This window comes from Nicotiana attenuata, chromosome 11 (genome assembly GCF_001879085.1).
Source record: "Nicotiana attenuata strain UT chromosome 11, NIATTr2, whole genome shotgun sequence".
NCBI classification, from domain to species: Eukaryota; Viridiplantae; Streptophyta; class Magnoliopsida; order Solanales; family Solanaceae; genus Nicotiana; species Nicotiana attenuata.
Window position 1 is genome coordinate 17,480,734 of NC_031999.1, and position 10,792 is coordinate 17,491,525.

The following is a 10,792-nucleotide window of genomic DNA, read 5'->3' on the forward strand; positions in this document are numbered from 1 at the left end:
TTTCGGCGGATATCTTTAAAACTCAACAAGTTCCTTTTGGACTTGGAGGAGAACATTGCATTATCTATGATAAGTATTGTTCCCTTGGGCAGAGTTATAGCAGCTCTTTCAGAGCCTTCAATTAAATTACTACTACCAGAAATTATAGTAACATCTGCCTTACACATACTTAAATGAGAGAAATATTTTTTCTCTTTGAATATTGTATGTGTCGTACATAAATCAATTAAATTTTTACAATTGAACTTTGATCCAAGTTTGTTTTGTGAGATATCCATATTTGCTTCCCATTGTTTAACATATAAAAAAAATATGCGAATAAATATTAGTATTTTGAGAGATAAAGGAAAATAGACAAAGTGAAATCAATAACTCAATAATGACTTATTCAATAAGTGTGATGATAATTTTTCGTAAGACACAATCTTTGATTGAACAACTTAATTAGAAAACAAATATTGCATTTTAATAAATATTTCGTATAGTGTCAGTTGATTTAAAAGTTTTAGCAAATAGTTTCACGCTAGTCTGTAAGACACTTTTTCGTTTGCAAGTTTTCGTCCTTTTTTTTTGTAATTCTTTTTTCACGATTCTCAACTCCTAACATAAATTACTCCTAACATAAATTACAACTGATACTGACGGTAAATTTTGACCATTCTCAAACTTTTTTCAATGACAGATTATACTAATTCGACATACTAATTAAAACTACTACTCATGTAAACTACGATAATTACATGATGTTTATTCACTAACTAATACGAATAAGCAAAATAAAATAAAATCAAACTACTCAATCTTCTTTAACCACAGATCCATCACCGATCAAGTGGTCTATTTTTCCGTCAGGCCGCTCAAAGAAGTCTGCCACATCTAAGTGGGTGATGTCAAATTCATTGTCATAGACAAAATTAGCTTCAGGGCCTTTATTCTTTAGAGATGCTTGATAAAGCTCAACCAAATGTCTTGGTGTACGACAAATATTTGCCCAATGCCAGCAACGATAACATTAAGTTTCTGAACCACTTGCCTTTGGCTTCTCATCTTTCCCTTTCCACTTTTGGTGGTTATTTTTCTTTGGGGGGTGATTAACACCAGGAAAATTTCTTCCTTGTCTACGACCATGACCACGAATAGGGCCACGGCCTTTTCCACGCTTAGCATAATGGGAATACACCTTATCCACTTCAGGCAATGGTGTAGACCAGTGGGTCGATTTTCGTGATTTCTCATGAGCAAGTCATTGTTTCGTTCAACCACAAGGAGAAGAGAAATCAACTCAGAGTACTTCTTGAAACCTTTCTCTCTGTACTGCTGTTGCAGGACCATATTGGAGGCATGAAACGTTGTAAACGTTTTTTCAAGCATATCATAGTCAGTGATAGTATCTCAACAGAGTTTCAATTTAGAAGTAATTCTGAACACTGCAGAATTATATTCAGAAACAGACTTAAAGTCTTGGAGCCTCATATGAGCCCAATCATATCGTACTTGTGGAAGAGTGACCGACTTTAAGTTGTCATATCTTTCCTTTAAGCCATTCCGCAAAACAAGTGGATCTTTGACTGTGAGATATTCTATTTCAACCCTTCATCAAGGTGATGGCGCTAGAAAATCAAGGCCTTAGCACAATTTTGGGTGGATGCTTTATTTTTGTCTTTAATGGCGTCTCCAAGACCCATTGCATCTAAATGGATTTCGGCATCCAACACCCATGTCATATAGTTCTTGCCCGAAATTTCAAGGGCAACGAACTTTCTTTTCATAATATCAGTCATAATTAAAAGAGGAGAAAAGTTATACCTTAGTCTTCTCAAAGAGCTTCTTGAGACGGTAGAGTCTCGTGCTGATAATGTGTAATAAAACAATAAAAGTAGAAGAACAATATTGCAGAGAAAGAGAGAGTAATTCTTATTGAATTTTGGGATGATTTACAATGGGGTAAGACCCCTCTATTTATAGGGGAAAATGACTTAGCCACAAAGTAAAACTCTCTAAAAGATAGACATTCACTTTAGTTACAATTCTATTCATAGCACCTTTAGTGATTTTCTTAGGGATAATGCATAAAATCCTCCCAACGTATGACTATATTACCAACTATACACCTCTTTTTTTTTCGGGGGTCCTATTACCCCCCTGAACTTATTTTTACCAGAATTTATTTAACATTATATGCTCAATTAAACCCTACCCCCATTTATAATACTATCGGTGTATACACGCGCTAATGGGTCCCACCCAATTTCCTTTTATTTTATCAGTTTCCTTTTATTTTAAACTAAGTTAAACCCATTCATTAATTAAACCCGACCCCCATTCATCTTTCCTTTCATACTCTCCCATCTTCTATGGTCCAAACCAAGTTTTCAATCTCCCCTCTTCGATTCCTTCCATAAAATCGCTCCAATCATAATTTTTTTTTTATTCTATTGCAAAATCGGCTCTAATATAATGCAAAGAAGTATGTAATCTCTGTTTTTATGGTTTATCGTCTTCAATTTCAGTGGGGCGTTACAATCTAGGGTTTAATTTGATACTGTGGTGTTACAATCAAGGTCCGCGCAGAACCATTAGCTATTTACTCGTCACAATCCAAGACTAAAGGTTAGTTCTTTACCGTCTTTAATTGATTTTTTTTGGTAGTTTAAGATTTTATAAAAAATCTGTCACTGTACAAAATTATGAGATTTTAATTTTGAAACTGAGGGGTTTGCATGTCGATTTTAATACTAAAGTTTTGATTTTGCGTGTTTACATTGTTGTGTTCTTGGTTGTAAGTAAATAATTAATTTTCTAATGCTGCCCTATTTTCAACACAATAATTTTATTGTTGGGGATTTTTTTGAATTTATTGTTATTGTTTATTTGCATTCAGGTATGAGTGTGTTTATATTTGTGACATTGAGATTGTTTCATGGTGGGGTCTTAGAGGTTGAAAGTTGGGAACCAAGATATGTGGGTGGGGTAATGACTGAATATGTGAATGTTGATATGGATACTATATCTTATTTTGAGTTGGTTGACTATATTAAAGAATTGGGGGTACAACAACAGTTGCACATTTAGTGTTAGGCCACCTAACTGTGGTATTATAGAAAATATAAACAATGACAGGGAGCTTTCAAAAATTGCACAGTTCTTGCAAAATGGAGCTATTTTGAAAGTATATGTCCAGGACATCGGTGTAGAGGAATCTGGTTCAGCCTTTAATAAAGGGGATGGGACCATTGAAGCAAGTGCTAGTGAAAATATTGGGATTGGTGAGGAGGCTTTAAATGGTGCAGCAGCAACTTCACCTACACCTACTGATCCAGCAGCTCCTCTACCAGATCCACATCCAGATTCATCCTCAACTAAGGAGGAATCTGATAACTCAAGTGAAAATAGTTCAAGTTTTGAAGATAGTGATTTTTTTGGCGATGGTGTAGAGGATTATGGCAGTGATATACATGAAGAGTTCATAGAGTTTAGGGCCGAGAGAAAGTCTTTCTAGAAAAGAAAAAGAAAGGAGAGAGCTCCTGCTGACCTTGATAATGTTCTATGTGGTGTAGCTAGACCACATTTGGGGTTTGTTAAAACTGAAACAGGTAAAAAAAGTATAGAAGGAAGGATAGGGGGTGACGAATCATATTACCCAAGTTCTGATGCATCTAGCTTTGAAACAGATGAAGATGAATGTTGGGTTGAAGATGGGGAAGAAGTTAGGGTAAATCTACCAAGAAGAAGAACTTCTTCTACAAAGAAGGTGGTTTATGATCCCACAGCTAAAAATGTTATGTGGCAGCGGGGTATGATTTTTGCAGATGTGGATGAATTTAGAGATGCAGTAACCAAGTATGCTGTTCAAAGGAGGGTTCAGGTGGAAAAATATGTGAATGAGCCAACAAGAGTCAGGGTGAGGTGCAAGGACATTTGTTCATGGATGTTGTATGCAAGTCTTGATACTTCAAGTAATAATTTTGTGCTTAGGACTTATAATCCAGTTCACAAGTGTAATAGGGCCACCAGAAATTACCTGTGCAATTCTAAATCTCTAGCTAAAGTGTTTAAAGATAAAATAGCTGAACAACCAAATATAAGAGTCTTCAAGTTACAAGAGTTAATTAGGAAGAAGTTTAAAGTGCATGTTGGCAAGACCACAACTAGGAGAGCAAAAGCCTAAGTATTGAAAGAAATTATAGGTGACCATATTCTTGAGTGTGGAAGAATTCTAGATTACAGGAAAAAATTGTTAAGGACCAACCCTGAGAGTACATGTGTGGTGAAATTTGGTGAAGCTGATGAATCTGGTAAGGCAGTATTTTAAAGTTTCTACATCTGTTTTGGTGCATTGAAGAATGCATTCACGGGGTGCATGAAATGCATCGGTTTAGATAGTTGTTTCTTGAAAGGAGTTAGTAGAGGGCAGTTATTAATTGCTGTAGCTAAGGATGCCAACAACCAAATGCTTCCACTTACTTGGGCAGCAGTGGAATATGAAAACAAAAATACCTGCACATGGTTTGTATCTTTGCTTAAGGATGATTTGGGATTAGGAGATGGCAGGGGTTTCACTTTGATTAAAGACATGCAAAAGATATATCATTCCAGCTTTATTATATTCTTTTCTCCGTTTTCATGTTTGATTACTAACCAATTTTCTTTTTTATAGGGATTTCTAGCAGCAATTCAAGATATTATACCAGCTTGTGAGCATAGGGTGTATGCTAGGCACATCCTTGCAAAGTGGTCAAAGAATTGGAGAGGGATTCAGAGGAGGATGCTGTTCTGGAAGTGTGATAGAAGTACATATGAGGCTGAATTCAAGAAAAACCTAAAAACACTCAGTATGCTTGGGAAGAACATAGTTGATGATCTTTTGTACTAAAACAAAGAGACTTGGTGTAAGATATATTTTAATGTGAAAGTCAAGTATGATGCAGTAGATAATAATATGGCTGAAAGTTTTAATGCATGGATCCTAGCTGCAAGGCACAAGACCATTATCACCATACTTGAAGAAATAAGAGTCAAGATGATGACTAGAATATCTAAGTTAAGGGAATTTGTAAATACTTGGTCCTGCAATATTTCTCCAATGGCATTAAAGGTCTTAGAGGAACATATTGAAAAGTAAATGAGGTGTACAATTTTTTTTAATGGAGATACAGGAAATCGGGTTAGGGAGGGAACAAACCAACATACTGTTTACCTAAGAAATAGTACTTGTAGTTGTAAGGCTTGGATGTTGAAGGAGATACTATGTCCACATGTCATAGCTGCAATGTACTATAAAGGATATGAACCAGTTGACTATGTTGATAACTGCTACATGAAGGGGACATATTTGATGACATATTCTCACTTCCTTCAACCACTCAATAGTATGGAAATGTGGCATGCATCTACTAACCCTCCTATTGCACAACCAGTGGTGAAAAGTATGCCTGACAGGCCCCAAAATATTAGGAGAAAAGAGGCAACTGAAACAAAAAAATCTGGAAAGTTGCCTAAAACTGGACTTGTCATGAGGTGTAGCATCTGTAACGGTGTTGGTCACAACAAGAGGGGTGTCATAAGAGTGCTACAGATCCATCAGGTTCAGGAACTTCTGTTGCACCATCAAATGTAACTTCTACTACCGCGGAAGCATCAGGTTCAGGAAAAAATAGAGGCAGACCAAAGGTAATATAGTATAACTAACTGTATCCACTTTCTTTTAAATTCTAACACTATATCTTACTGTTTATTATTTGTTCGAAACCAAAAAATGTAGAAGCTGAACCTGTTGCTAAAAGAGGGAGAGGAAGACCTAGCAAATCAACATCTACTGCACCTAATGCCTCTACTGCTGCTGAATTTTCAAGTACTGTAACTTCTGCTGCTGATTTTCATTAACTGCACCTATTGCAGCAGCTAATACAGGAAGGGGAAGAGGCAGATCAAACAATACAACATCTGCTGCACCTAATGCAACATCTGCTGCAGCTAGTAGAGGTAGGGGAAGAGGAGGATCCAGGAATGCAACAACTGCAGCTAGTAGAGGTAGGGGAAGAGGAGTATCTTGGAATGCAACTCCATCAGCAACTAATGCAACATCTGTTGCTCATCATCCACTAGCCAGTTGGTCTGAATGTTCTGCACCTTGTACATCATCAACACCTAATGCATTTGCAGCACCTAATGCCTCTACTGCTACACTAAATAGAGGAAGGAGAAAGGGTGTGAAAAATACAAAAATAATTTTAAAAGACCAAGAATGATGGGAATGGGTGTGTTTCAAGATGAAAATGGCTTCAAAACTTTGAATGTAAGTGTATATTCTTTGTGATATTCAATATATTTTGTATATTTGTGATAAGTTCTTTCTCTGTAGCCTGGCATGCCAAGTAGTAGAATAGTATCCACGCCAAGTACCAAAATAGTATCCACTGATCCGGCAATGATAACAAGATCAGCTGATGTAACTGGTGATATTGGTTTCAAACCAAATAGTGGAATGAAATGGAAGGAAAAACCAGCAATCACAACAAGAAGGCTTCAAGAGATTAGAGGGCAATATAGAATTCAAATAAGGACTGGTGGTTCAAACAACCTAAGCCAGAATAGTAGTTCTGCACATCCCCAGTAGATTTAGTTGTTTTTGTTGACTGTAATCTGCAAGCAAATAATTATTTGATGTTTTTGGTTGACTATAAACAGACATTGTTTATCCTAAGTAAGAGATTTGGTTGTTTTTGTTGACTGCAATCTGTAGTTATCCTTTTAGAACGATAATGTATTAGTTTTCAAATGCTGACTTAGTACATTTGATGTTTTGTTGATTGATTTTGGTAGTATTTATGGAATATTGCAGCTGTATTTCTATTAAATTCAGTGGTGTCTTGCCATTTACACAAAACCTCAATGTGACTTATACATAGTAGTTGAAAGAATCTGGTAATTGATCGTACCAAGTGAACAATTCACACATAATTACGTTCTACATAGCATATACCAAAATGAAGTTACATACCACAACTGAGTGCAGTTATATTTTGGTTAATAATTGCATAGGGTTCTTCCCACTTCTACATCAGGTACAATGCTATTTTTAACGTGTTATTTCTTGTTGTGCTAGTTAGATTGGTATATTCTTATTTTTAGTACGTGCAATCATGTGATAAGGTCAACCTTACTTGAATTTGTGTGGCAATAAAACTATTTGAGCCTTGTAAATGAGATATTTATCACAGTTCAAAGCGTTACTAACATCTACATTTATATTTACTAAATCATATAACACTTAAATCATTATCAGTTGAACTGATATCATAATTGATAAAATTATTTACATCTGTTATCTTTGATTATCTACATATATCTTCCTTACAAATACCATCAATGATATGTTTCTATGCATAAGTGATGTTCGACTAAAAGTGTCTTCTATTGTATGCTAATTGCCTCACATCTTAATCTATTATTATTAATTTTGATGTGTATTATGAAGAATTAAGCTTAATACTGGTGTTTATATTTGTAGGGATCGATTTGGGGTGAATTAGAGTGAATATGTACGGGTTGAAATGAAAAAGAGGAAAAATGAAAGAAGGGAATTTTCAGCGCCCAAGCCACCTAGACTCGGTGCCTGGAGCGCCAAAGGCAGAAGAGAGAAGCAGAAGCAGGTTCCACCACCCAGCTTGGTGAGCCGTGGTGGAATGAGCGCCAAAAGCAATAGACACATTTTTTCACCACTTGGGTCACCGATCGGCGGTGCCAGGGCGTCAAAGTCCTGAATTTTTCCGGTCGCAAAAAGGAAAAGGTTTCCTTAGTCCTACATATTCCTAACCAGTATAAATGATTTTCTAAACCTAATTTGAGGGGGGTACGACATATTAGGGGCACATGAGGTTTTGTCTCGTGTGATGGGCATTTTATTTTTAAAAAGTTCAGGGGTAACATGTCCCTTGCTAATATAAAAAGTGACATTGGTTCGGTATATTTTAGGGGTACTTATGCCATTTTATTCCCAAAGAAATGGTTAGAGTTTTGATTCAAAGTGCACTACTTTGTCAAAAATAGGGACTATTAGTGCTCCAGCTGAACGAAAATGGATGATTTTGAGCCTAAGCCTAAAGATGGTGGACTTTTTTTTTAAACTTTTTCTCAAATATTTTTTCTTAGAAATTCCACAATTTGTCGTTCATTGAAAAACCTTCCTCTTCCATTCGAAATTTGTTGGAGCCTGTTTCTTTGCTTGGCGAGCTGGTAGCCTCTTCGCCAATGGCGTCTTCCAACGTGATGTCTCGATTATTTCTCGTTTACAATCCCTCACTTCTCTCAAACTCAACGCGAAAGCCTCACTTTCAGCATCATTTCTGAAATCAAATGCCCAATCCTCCGTGAGACGCATTTCTCGGATTTCAAGGTAAAAAAACTCCCCATTTGTATTCATTTATACAAATAAACCCATTATATCTTCAGCTATACAGGGTTCTCTGTGGTTGGTTAAGATTATTACGAGTGTAGGTTATCTGTGGAACTGAGCTGTGTAGAAACAATGGTGCCGTTGCACTCTGCTATAGCTTCTGTTCCCTTGAGGTAGAGCTTGTCAATTGAATCTCGCACCTGGAGTTTAGTTCCTCAAGGTATTCATTGGCTAGAACCTGCTTTATGGACTTGTTACTTGTTTCAGTCTCCAAGTGTTTGGTCTTTTGCTTCCTTGATGGTGTTTGAAATGTTCCTAATATTAGATTATTGTTTGTCTGCCTCCTTTGTAAAGTCTGCTAATGCAAGATACATGAAAGTTATTAAGGACTCCAAAATTTTGTTTCGGCCTACTATTGATAAGCTAATATGGACCATGGCAGATCAGGTTCAAATTCAGCAGAGACGAACGTTTGTTGATTTCTTCTCATTTGTGCGGGAGATAAGTAGGTACCTGGTGGTAGGGGTGGGCGTTCGGATTGAATTTAAAATTTCTGTTTGGATTTTAAGTTTTCGGATTGAAGAAATGACCATCCAAATCCAATCCAAATAAGTTCGGATTGGACGGTTAATTGATTTGGATATTTTGGATTCTCGATTTTGAGCTTATAAGTTGAGTTGTTTCTTCTTTTTACAAAAATAAATATCCAAATGAAGTACTCATGTTAAATTGCCTGAAAAGTTCCTCATTCTCACCGCAATCATCCAAATAAAGTATTCAAGTAATGATATTATTATCAAAGAAATGCAACAAAGACATTAATACGCCTGATAAGAAGTAGCAATAGTAAAACCATATCCAAATAGAAAATATTCTGACATTAACTAAGTAATTAATAGTGATATATGAAATAATATCTAATGGGTAGGGTATCGAACATATTACTACTGGCATAGGAATAATGGACTAAATATACAGTATAGAAATTTCGGATTTTCGGATATCCAAAAATTTGAAGTACCAAATCCAATATCCAATCCGAAATCCAAAATTTTAAAAAATTAAATCTAAAATCCAATCCGTAATCCGAAAATCCAAACCAAAAATCCAAAAGATTTGGATTTCGGTTTGGATTTTGGGTTTGCCCAAACTATACCCACCCCTACCTGGTGGATCAGTCGACGAGCACACAAGCTGGCTCAGACACCACCGATATTAAAAAAGGCTCACCAATTCAAAAGATTACAAGTTAAAACTACTCACATGATAATTTGGATTTTAAAGCCTCTGCAAAAATGCTTGCTAGTTTACCTAGTGCAGTGATGAGAAACGAGAGGGGGCTTTCTTATAGAGGTTACCATGTGGGGTTTCCAGCTATTTCCTCAAATGCATAGTAGAAGAAGTTGTTCTTAGCTAGGTTTGGGTGCAGAGCAACTATTCAACTATGTTTTCTTTTAGTATTTGAGTGCTGTCTGCAGTGTAATGTTCACAACAAGCTTTTTCCTCTTTCTACAGCATTTCACCAACCCATAGTTGAAGAGCTCGGAGCTTTCTTTTCGGTCAGAGTTTCTGCATGCTTTTCGTAAAATATTTAATAGATGTAATTTCCTTCCTAGTTGTGGAACTTTTGAATGGTAAAAACTAGCAGTATTAACCTAACTTAGCACCAAAATTTGGCTTTTGTGCATCCAATGGCTTGGCTTATACCTCCTAAACTATCACAGGACAGCTCTAAAACGTCGGAATATCCTACAATGCCCTGAGTGACTCAGAAAAGAAAGATTTCATGATATATGGTGTCCCATGAGGGTGCCCTTTTCCAAATGATCATTTCAACCATATACCACAGGGAAGATTCCCCGTATAATTTGGTGGTGCCAGAACGAGTAGACAGCTGCAGAATTGTATGAGTTATGCTGATGGTTGCGATTATCCCCATAACCACACTATTTTGATTCGATTTCCATGTAGGACAAGCTGCTGGGAGATGATTTTAAATATTCAAAACTCTAGCTTAGGTTAATAACTCTCAAAACAGATGGTATGAGTAAGCTTTCTATTTTTCAGGCTAGTTTGCAATATCTAGGATATAGGTTTCTCGGTGTAGTAACTGCATTAGAAATAGATAACTTATCTTTCTTCTCTCTATACACTATCCTGGCTGCACTTTTAAAGTCGGAGTTATGGTCCATGGAGTGATACCTCATCTCATCATCAGCACTTCAGCAGTTTGACAGAAGACTATCTAATAGGCAGTTGAATTGAGCTGAAATATTGTAATGACATAAAACAAAATACAATTGAAGTATAGTTGGAAGGAAGCTCATTTGCTTTTATTTTGTCAGAGGGGTTGGGGGGGGGGGGGTAGGGGGGGGGTATACTTTCGTCCTGTTCATC

The 10,792-nt window shown here is 36.4% G+C and overlaps 1 protein-coding gene across 1 annotated transcript in view; it reads left to right on the top strand.

Annotated features, from left to right (window-relative positions):
- Positions 7,359-10,792, top strand: part of LOC109234186 (proteinaceous RNase P 1, chloroplastic/mitochondrial-like) — a 9,816-nt gene continuing 6,382 nt past the window's right edge. Inside the window, exons 1-3 of the mRNA XM_019400068.1 lie at positions 7,359-7,418; positions 7,511-8,395; positions 8,497-8,615. The gene's annotated coding sequence lies outside the window, so the exon portion shown is untranslated. The remainder of the gene's footprint in view (positions 7,419-7,510; positions 8,396-8,496; positions 8,616-10,792) is intronic.